Below are 9,165 nucleotides of genomic sequence, written 5' to 3'. Positions count from 1 at the left end.
TTATATGGGTGCCCACCATTGATCCAGCCTAGCCTATGTTGATTGATGTTACACATGCACTTAATGCAACTTAAAACTATCCAAACGAACATTGCTCACAACTATTAATAGTAGTAGTAGAAGGGAATTGTCCTTGAAACGGCTCCCTTGCTGATTTTATTCTTCCTTTGTTTGTGTGTTTTCAAGTTTTTGTCTCTATAATGCCATAATTCTTTTATAAATTCTTTCCTATTTTTAATTTCCCCCTTCATCAGATCTGCAAACAAAAGTACAATAGCAACTAAGCGATGACCCAATGTACATGATTATTGAAAAGTTTAAAATAATTTTTAATTTGGTATTAAAATATTAATGATTGATATTGAATGAGATTGTATGCTTTATATGTAAATAATACTGGCAAGTTTATGCTAAAGATAATAATCCAATAATTTTTTTTTACAGGCTCCTGGTTTTGATGTTTGGATAGTGCCTGTTATTCAAGGTTTTGTACAAATAAATGCTGTACCTTTAGATCCTGGTGTTTCTGTGTCTTCTCCTGAGGACAGTTCCGATAGAACAGTAAGTCATGTAGTACTTGGAATACATTTTTTTTGGATATTTCTCATGTAACAGGATTGTAAACTTTTAGGGCTCTTTCTGTGCAATTCCCTAACATCTTTTACTTATACTTACATATACTTCACGAGTTTTCACATGCTGGTAGTTAGTGTTCTTCAATCCTAATATTAACAACAGAATATTTTTACTCTTTTAATGGGAGACCTCCAGATATCTAGTTGTTCATATACGAAACAAATCTTCGGTCTTAATATTAGGATAATATAGTGCCAAGCTGGAAACTGGTAGAATTAAAATTAAACTTGTGAGATCCAGAGACTATTGGCATCTATACCAGGTCACGGGGCATGTGTTACCCAGAATGCCCTCGGTGTCCCGTGACCTGCCAGTTACTTTCCTACCGCCTTTAAGACAGGATGTGATTACTTTCTATCTGTTTTAAAGCTGGTTTTAGTTTGCCCGATTTTATTCATTTCACTCTTTAATTTTTCTTTTTAATTTTTCTTTCTCTGGCTGTTCTCAGTGTGGGTGTGATCTGATAGGTGTGTGTACATTGTGAGATGGAGATTTTTGCTTTACCAACGGGAACTTTCGGGTCTCGGAAGAGACAAAGGAAATGCCCTGGATGAGTGGGTTTCCTTGTCCAAGATTTTCAACTTCGGTGTCGACAGATCCTCATCCAACGTGTAGTAGGTGCAGAGAAAACATTTGTACTATTACTAATCCTTGTTCAGTTTGTCGTGGTTGGTCGGTGGAACAGTGGAGGAAGTTTTATGAGAAAGACCAGCACAAGAGAAAGGAGACGATGCCATCTTTGGATGACCAAGCGTTTTCGGCTTCTTTTGTATTGGCAATACACCAGACTGCTCCATATGTTTCGTTGCCTGCTTTTGGAGGAGCTGATGATTTCAGCAAAATGGAGTGGCGAGGACAGAGAACTCCATATAAATGTGTTGGAGTTAAAAACAGCATTTCTAGCACTTCAGGAATTCCGGGAGAGGGTGAAGGGGCAATCAGTGGTATTGATGTCAGACAACACCACAGTAGTAACTTACGTAAACAAGCAAGGAGGCTTTGTATCTCGGCAGTTACATGTGGTGACAGTTCAACTTCATCAGTGGGCTGTAGAGAACTTAGTAGACATCAGGGCCAGATATATTCCGGGAAAAAGAAACATAGTGGCCGACAAGTTGAGCCGGAGGGATCAGATCTTGGGAACAGAGTGGTCCTTGCATCAACAGGTAGTGGACAGAATGCTCATACTGTGGGAAAGGCTGATCATAGACCTATTCACAACCAGGTACAACAAAAAGTTGGAAGTGTATTGTTCAGTAGTCCCAGATGTAGAGGCAGTAGCAGAAGCGCAGCAACACCCATGGGACAATCTGGACGTTTACGCATTTCCTCCATTTTGTCTAATCCGTCAGGTTCTGAACAAGGTAATGCGGTGTCAGAACCTCAAGATGACTCTGGTAGCTCCTTTATGGCCGAAGGCAGAATGGTTTCTGGACCTGTTGGAACTCCTAATAGACGTGCTGAGAGAGTTACCTCCATGGAACAACCTTCTATGTCAACCGCACTTGGAGAGGTACCACCAGTCGGTGAAATCCCTATCACTGCACGGATGGAGACTGTCAAGCATCTCCTGCGAGCGAGAGGTTTTTCTCAGAAAGAAGCAACACAGACTTTCTGATATATCTCAGGACGGAAAGGCATATGTCGGTATCTGCTGTAAAGGGGTACAGGGCTGCTCTAGCCTCGGTCTTACGCATGGAAGGAGTGGACATTTCGTCTTCGTGGGAGCTGGCTATGCTAATGAAGAGTTTTGAGCAGTCCTGTTCGCCAAAGGAACTAAAAGCCCCAGATTGGGATTTGACCATGGTACTTAGTAGTCTTACAAAACCCCCCTACGAACCATTAAGGCAGTCCACAGATAGGAGCCTGACTCTGAAGACAGTCTTCTTATTGGCCCTAGCCTCAACCAAAAGGGTGGGGGAACTGCATGGCCTGTCATGTCGTAAAGCATTCGAGAGGAAAGTCAATGGTATTTGAATTTGTTCCAGAATTTGTAGCCAAAACTCAAAACCCATCATTAGCGGACGGCAGATTAGACTCCTTTTCCATATCTTCTCTGGCAGAATTTGTAGACAGTGACAAAGAAGAGATACTTCTGTTTCCCGTCAGGGTACTAAGAGAGTATTAAGGAGGACAAGGCACCTCAGGCCGGGGTGCTGGAGGCTGTTCGTAAGTACAGGACAGAACGAAAAGTGTCCAGGAATACAATATCGTTTTGGCTAAGAGAAACGATCAGGAATGCATACATGACAGAAGACAGAGGGTCAAATAGCCAGGAGAGGGCTAAAGCTCATGACATCAGGGGCTTGAGCGCTTCTTTGGCATTCAAGAAGAATATGTCTGTGGAGGGAATTCTGAAAGCTGGTATTTGGCAAAGCCAAACAACTTTCACTTCTTTTTATTTATAAGATGTTGCCCATAGATCCTTGGACACTTTTTCCTTGGGTCCAGTGGTTGCGGCCCAGCAAGTGGTATGGCTCATCCGGTACCCCTGGCGGGTCAGTTTGTCTCTATTCTAAGATGAAGGTATGAAAGCAGAATGAATGAGATGACTGGTCTTTCTTCTTTACTACTTTCTTTCTACTCCTTTACCTACGGGCAGTATGAAGGAGAGTACCTTCATAAACTGGAACGGACTAGATGCAGGTGATGTGGTCATCCATACTATAAAGATAATCTAGAGTATAGTATACTTATCAGTAGCAACACACTCCTCTCGGTTATAGGGAAAAAGAGGGGTGATAATAGATCCAGACACAAGGGACAGGAGTGGTTTAGGAGCATGGAGTGTTCTTCATCTTCTGTAATGTAATAAACCATGGCATCGTACGAGCACCCAGTGAGGGAAACCAATAGATTCTCATATATCTTTGGTTCAAGGGTTGATAGTCCATTGTCTTGGAATACTCCTACTATTCAGAAATTGACAAAGGTGGCAAACTCCCAGTCAGTTATAGACTTACCTCCCTCCAATAAGTAAGTCTATCCTAATGTTAAGACCGAATGTTTGTTTCGTATATGAACAAATGACAAATTTTTAACCAATTTGTATTTTTCATAACTAACAAACCTGAGGTCTTAACAGTTAAAGGCCCACCTCGAACCACCCCTCTAGCGGTCTAAACTGGGTTGGGAGAGTAACTGGCGGGTCACAGGACGCCAAGGGCATTCTGGGTAATACATGCCCCGTGACCTGGTATAGATGTCAGTAGTCCCTGGATCTCACGGGTTTAATTTTAATTCTACCGGTTTCCAGCTTGGTGCTAGTATTATCCTAATGTTAAGACCTCAGGTTTGTTAGTTATGAAAAATACAAATTGGTTAAAAATTTGTCATTTTTACCAAGGCTTTATTGTGCATGCAAAGCCAGTACGTATCGTCAAAGGAATAAGACAGCTGGCAATTCTTTAGTTTTAGTATTAAGTACTATTTCTGCTGATGTAAATTGTCAAGTTTGCTTATATTAGCAAGTAAAATATGCCTTTTGATATTTATACTCATGCTAATTGTCTATGTTAAATTACCTATACTATAGTGCCCAGAAAGGACATTTATACATTCTTTAATCATAGAAGTTTGAGGTATGATTTCAGCATAATTCTCCCTTGCCATACTCCACTATTATACATTCTCTTTGGTATCTTTGCCTTTAGCCTTTGGGTAACAGTTCAAGAGCTGACAGACAAAGGGATACAGTTTGCATTTTTATTTATTGTAGCTCCTATATGTATATTTGCCTTGAATAAGAGAATGGCTTCGCAAAAACCCATGCAGAGAAGACTTGTGCATTGACTTAAGTTGGCAAGAGCAATTTTATCATAAACTTAATGGCTCAGATTGGCATTACTTGAACAAAATTTTTTGTAACTGGTTGCTGTAACACTTCTACCTGTCAGCATGCCCAAAAGGTAATTTGGCTATGAAGGCAAAAGAAAATCAACTGAATGGATTGATAAACTTTTCTAGAGTTCATTAATAATCCATCAGTCCCATTAGTAGGGTTAAGAAAGAGGCCACCCAGAAATACTGAGAGGCTGCCTCATGGATGATTCAACATTAGTTACAAAAAGCTGATGCAGGATGAAGTCAGCCAAGCAATGAGGGAGAAACCTGTGTCATTTAGCAAGACGTGTGTAGCCCAGACAATAGCTGGCTGGTACAAAGTGGTGTTCTCAAGTTAATCCTTTTTCATTGTTTAATTTTTAGCCCTTCACATGGTTTGTTGAATCCAAAATGAGATGAGGATGCCCCATGGTTCTCTCTAATGTTGCCCAGAAGACAATATAAAAACTGGAAAGCATTTATAAACCATTATGGCTTGTGGTGCTTGAAGTACTATGAGAAAAGGCCTTAAAATTGCAGGATAATGTGCTGAAATTTCTTTTTTGTCTTATTTTTGATGTATAAATTGCCTTTCTGAGAGTGAAATAACATTAATAGTAATAACTAGTACCTTGTAAAGTTTAATGTTTTTACTTGCAGAAGTTAGACCATTATGTTTTGACCTTAATATCTAGAAGAAGTCGGTTTCGCTGTGGGACAAGGTATAAAAGGCGGGGAGTGGATGAAGACGGAAAGGTTGCCAATTATGTAGAAACCGAACAGATTATTTCTTATTCTCATCATCGAGTTGCATTTATACAGGTATTTATGCAGTGACTTTTATTCAATTTTCTTCTTTCTAATATTTTCATTCACTATTTGGTGAAGACCATCAAGAAGGGTAATCAAAAGCCCTAATTTACACAACTCCTAATAATGAAAGCAGCTATGAAAAGTGCTCCCTAGTTTACAAGGCTATTTTATGAAAAAAAAAAAAATTAATATCATAACGCATATTAAAAGATACAGGCAGTCCCCGGGTTACGATTGGTTCGGCTTACAACGTTCTGAGGTTAAGGCGCTTTTCAGTTATATTCATCAGAAATTTTTTCCAGGGTTACGATGTCTACAAAGCTCATCTGGCAGATGAAATATGACACCAGAAATGCAAAATAATCAATATTTGAAGGTTTTTTTGATGAAAAATGCAATGAGAATGCAGTTTACATAGTTTTCAATGCACCCAAAGCATTTAAAGTAAGGTTTTCTTAGGATTTTTTATGATATTCCGGCATACAATAATTTTCGGCTTGACACGTCTCAAGAACAGAACCCCAGTCGTAACCCGGGGACTGCCTATATATTAAAGTGATTTTGTATACATTATCCCAGTAGACTCTGTATGATGGTTTTTGATGTATGCTCAAGCCACTAGGTATCAATGTAACTTAGGGAATTTTATTAAGTTTATGATAACAGACAGACATGATTTAGCATATTTTTAATATTTTATTAATTTTGTGTAAGAATTAGCCTTGATTTTCAATGTTTTATTATTAGCAACAATAATTATGCCTACCCCATACAGTACATACTACGTACCTAGCCTAGCCTATGGCAGTCAATCAACCATTGGTAATATGGCCAAATTGGGCGTACGTAGGGCAGTTATTTTACTAACATTACATATTTAAAAATGAAAAAAGTGCGTCAAACACGGTATGTTATTCAACACTGAACTTTGTTAATTGTAATTTATTTGTATTTATGTTTAATGTTTTGTATAAAAAGGCAAGGTTAGGGTAATAACTGGTGGTCAAGAACGGGTTAACCCTTAAACGCCGAAGCGGTATTTTAACAATCTTCTCCCATATGCCGGCGGCGTTCGCAAATGAGCGCCGAAGCGGAAAAAATGTTTTTTTCAAAAAATCAGCACGCTTAGTTTTCAAGATTAAGAGTTCATTTTCAGCTCCTTTTTATGTCATTGCATGAAATTTAGTACCCAACCATCAGAAATGGAAAAAATATCATTATCATTTATAAATATTGGGATATATGACAGTGCAAAAAAGTTTTCATATATAATTGTATACAAATAGCGCTGTGAGCAAAACGGTTAAAGTTAACAAGTTAATTTTTTTTGTTGTATTGCGATCATTTTTGTATATAACACATTGTAAAACGATCAAGGCAACACAGAGAAAATATTATCATAAAATGATGCATGAATTCGTAACGTTCGGACGTAAAAAAAGCTGTTTTAAAACTTCACAATAAATCGAAATATTGTGCTAGAGACTTCCCGTTTGTTGCAAAATGAAGGTAATTGATTGAATATTACTAGACTGTAAGTGTTGTAGCTTACAATTGCAGTTTTCGACCAATTCGGTCGAGTTAAAGTTGACCGAAGGACAAATTTTTTCTATATCGTTATTTATATGAAAATATTTCAAAACTGATAAAAGCTACAACCATGGGTTTTTTTTATTGTGTTCTACATGAAATTGCCCACATTTTCATTTATAAAACTTTATGTAACGGCTAATTTAAAATGGTGCAAACATTACGACAATCGGACAAAAAAATTTCTGATTTTTTTCAGAAGAGTTACCACGCGGATGTAAGGAAAATGTTTTTTTTTTTTTATAAATTCACTATAAATCGAAATATTGTGCTAGAGACTTCCAATTTGTTGCAAAATAAAGGTAAATGATTGAATATTACTAGAATGCTAGAATGTAAGAGTTTTAGCTTACAATTGCGTTTTTTACCATTTCGATCGAGTTGAAGTTGACCGAAGGTTGATATTTTGGCACATTGTTATTTATATGAAAATATTTCAAAACTGATAAAAGCTACAACATGGGTTGTTTTTAATTGTATTCTACTTGAAATTTTGCACAATTCCATATATAAAACTTTATGTAACGGCTAATTTAAAATGGTGCAAACATTACGACAATCGGACGAAAAAATTTCTGATTTTTTTCGGAAGAGTTACTGCGTGGACGTAAGGAAAATGCTTTTTTTTTTTCTTAAATTCTCCATAAATCGAAATATTGTGCTAGAGACTTCCAATTTGTTGCAAAATAAAGGTAAATGTTTGCATATTACTAAAATGTAAGAGTTTTAACTTACAATTCCGTATTTTTACCATTTCGGTCGAATCAAAGTTGACCGAAGGTTGATATTTTGGCACTTATCGTTATTTATATGAAAATATTTCAAAAATGATAAAAGCTACAACCATGGGTTGTTTATTTGTTGTATTCTACATGAAATTGCACACATTTCCATATATAAAACTTTATGTAACGGCTCATTTAAAATGGTGCAAACATTACGACAATCAAACGAAAAAATTTATGATTTTTTCGGAAGAGTTACCACGTGGATGTAAGGAAAAAGTTTTTTTCATAAATTTACCATAAATCAAAATATTGTGCTAGAGACTTCCAATTTGTTGCAAAATGAAGGTAAATGATTGAATATTACTAGAATATAAGAGTTTTAGCTTACAATAGCGTTTTTTTACCATTTCGGTAGAATCAAAGTTGACCAAAGGTTAAAATTTTGGCACTTATTATTTATATGAAAATATTTAAAAACTTATAAAAACTACAACCATGAGTTGTTTGTTGTTGTATTCTACATGAAATTGGGCACATTTTCATATATAATACTCCATGTAACGGCTAATATAAAATGGTGCAAAAATTATGTCAAAGTGACGAAATAATTTCTGAGATGTGTCACGGATGATTTTTAGTGCGGAAAGAAAGAAATTCGCACTTGCGCGCCTGGGTAACGATTGTAAACAAAACAACGCCTTGATCCGTGAGCTCCCAGCATCCCCCAAGGCGCGTGATTCAAAAGTTTTTGCCTAGTAGGCCTATAACTATTTTTCCGCGAATTAAAAAAAAACATTTTTTTATATCGACGTACCATATGTCCAATCGGCACCCAACAGACAATTTATATCGACGTTTAATACGTCCAATCGACGTTAAAGGGTTAATCCATTTTCAATTATTTCTTATGGGAAAAATTCATTCAGATCTCGATTAAATTGCATTTCGTAGCTTGTTTTGGAACGAATTAACATCGAGGTCCAGGGTTCTACTGTATATATATATATATATATGTGTGTTTACATACATATATACGTCATGTGGACCCCTGGATTCGCGGTGGATGGATACCACCCCCTACAAATTGCGCAAATCCACGAATACTTAAAACCCCTCTAAAAATGCTTAGAACTACCTATTTTGGTTGTTCAAATACGAAACAAAGTAGAGCAAAAGGTGATAATATATATAATTTTTTTTATAATGATATTATGATTAGTTTGTCTTATTACAAACTGGATGTACTGTTCAAATTCCATATGTAAAATACTAAGCGATTTTTATTTTTTATTTTTCAGTTACGTGGTTCTGTTCCTGTGTTTTGGAGTCAACCAGGTTACAAATATCGACCCCCTCCTAGACTAGATAAAGGTTGGTTTAATATTTTTTTTAAAAATACTGCATTTAATATATGATGCCACTGTATAGTGGTTTAGCACACTTAGTATACTGGATAATGTAGATTTTTTCCTTATCTACCTTCAAAATATTGTTTTTATTGTCATATGAATAATATTATGTAGTTACGTACAAGAAACTTAGCATAATCTTTTTGTAGCAGTAGCATTTATGAATC

At 36.6% G+C, this 9,165-nt stretch overlaps 1 long non-coding RNA gene across 1 annotated transcript; it reads left to right on the top strand.

Moving 5' to 3' along the window:
- Window positions 1-442: 442 nt before the first annotated feature.
- LOC135203358 (uncharacterized) lies at window positions 443-8,963 on the top strand. Its single transcript, XR_010311933.1, has 3 exons — window positions 443-561; window positions 5,119-5,280; window positions 8,888-8,963. It is a non-coding gene; the product is annotated as an uncharacterized LOC135203358 (long non-coding RNA).
- Window positions 8,964-9,165: the final 202 nt, after the last annotated feature.

The sequence above is a fragment of the Macrobrachium nipponense genome, chromosome 36 (genome assembly GCF_015104395.2).
Source record: "Macrobrachium nipponense isolate FS-2020 chromosome 36, ASM1510439v2, whole genome shotgun sequence".
NCBI lineage: Eukaryota > Metazoa > Arthropoda > Malacostraca > Decapoda > Palaemonidae > Macrobrachium > Macrobrachium nipponense.
This window is presented reverse-complemented; position numbering and strand designations above follow the sequence as displayed.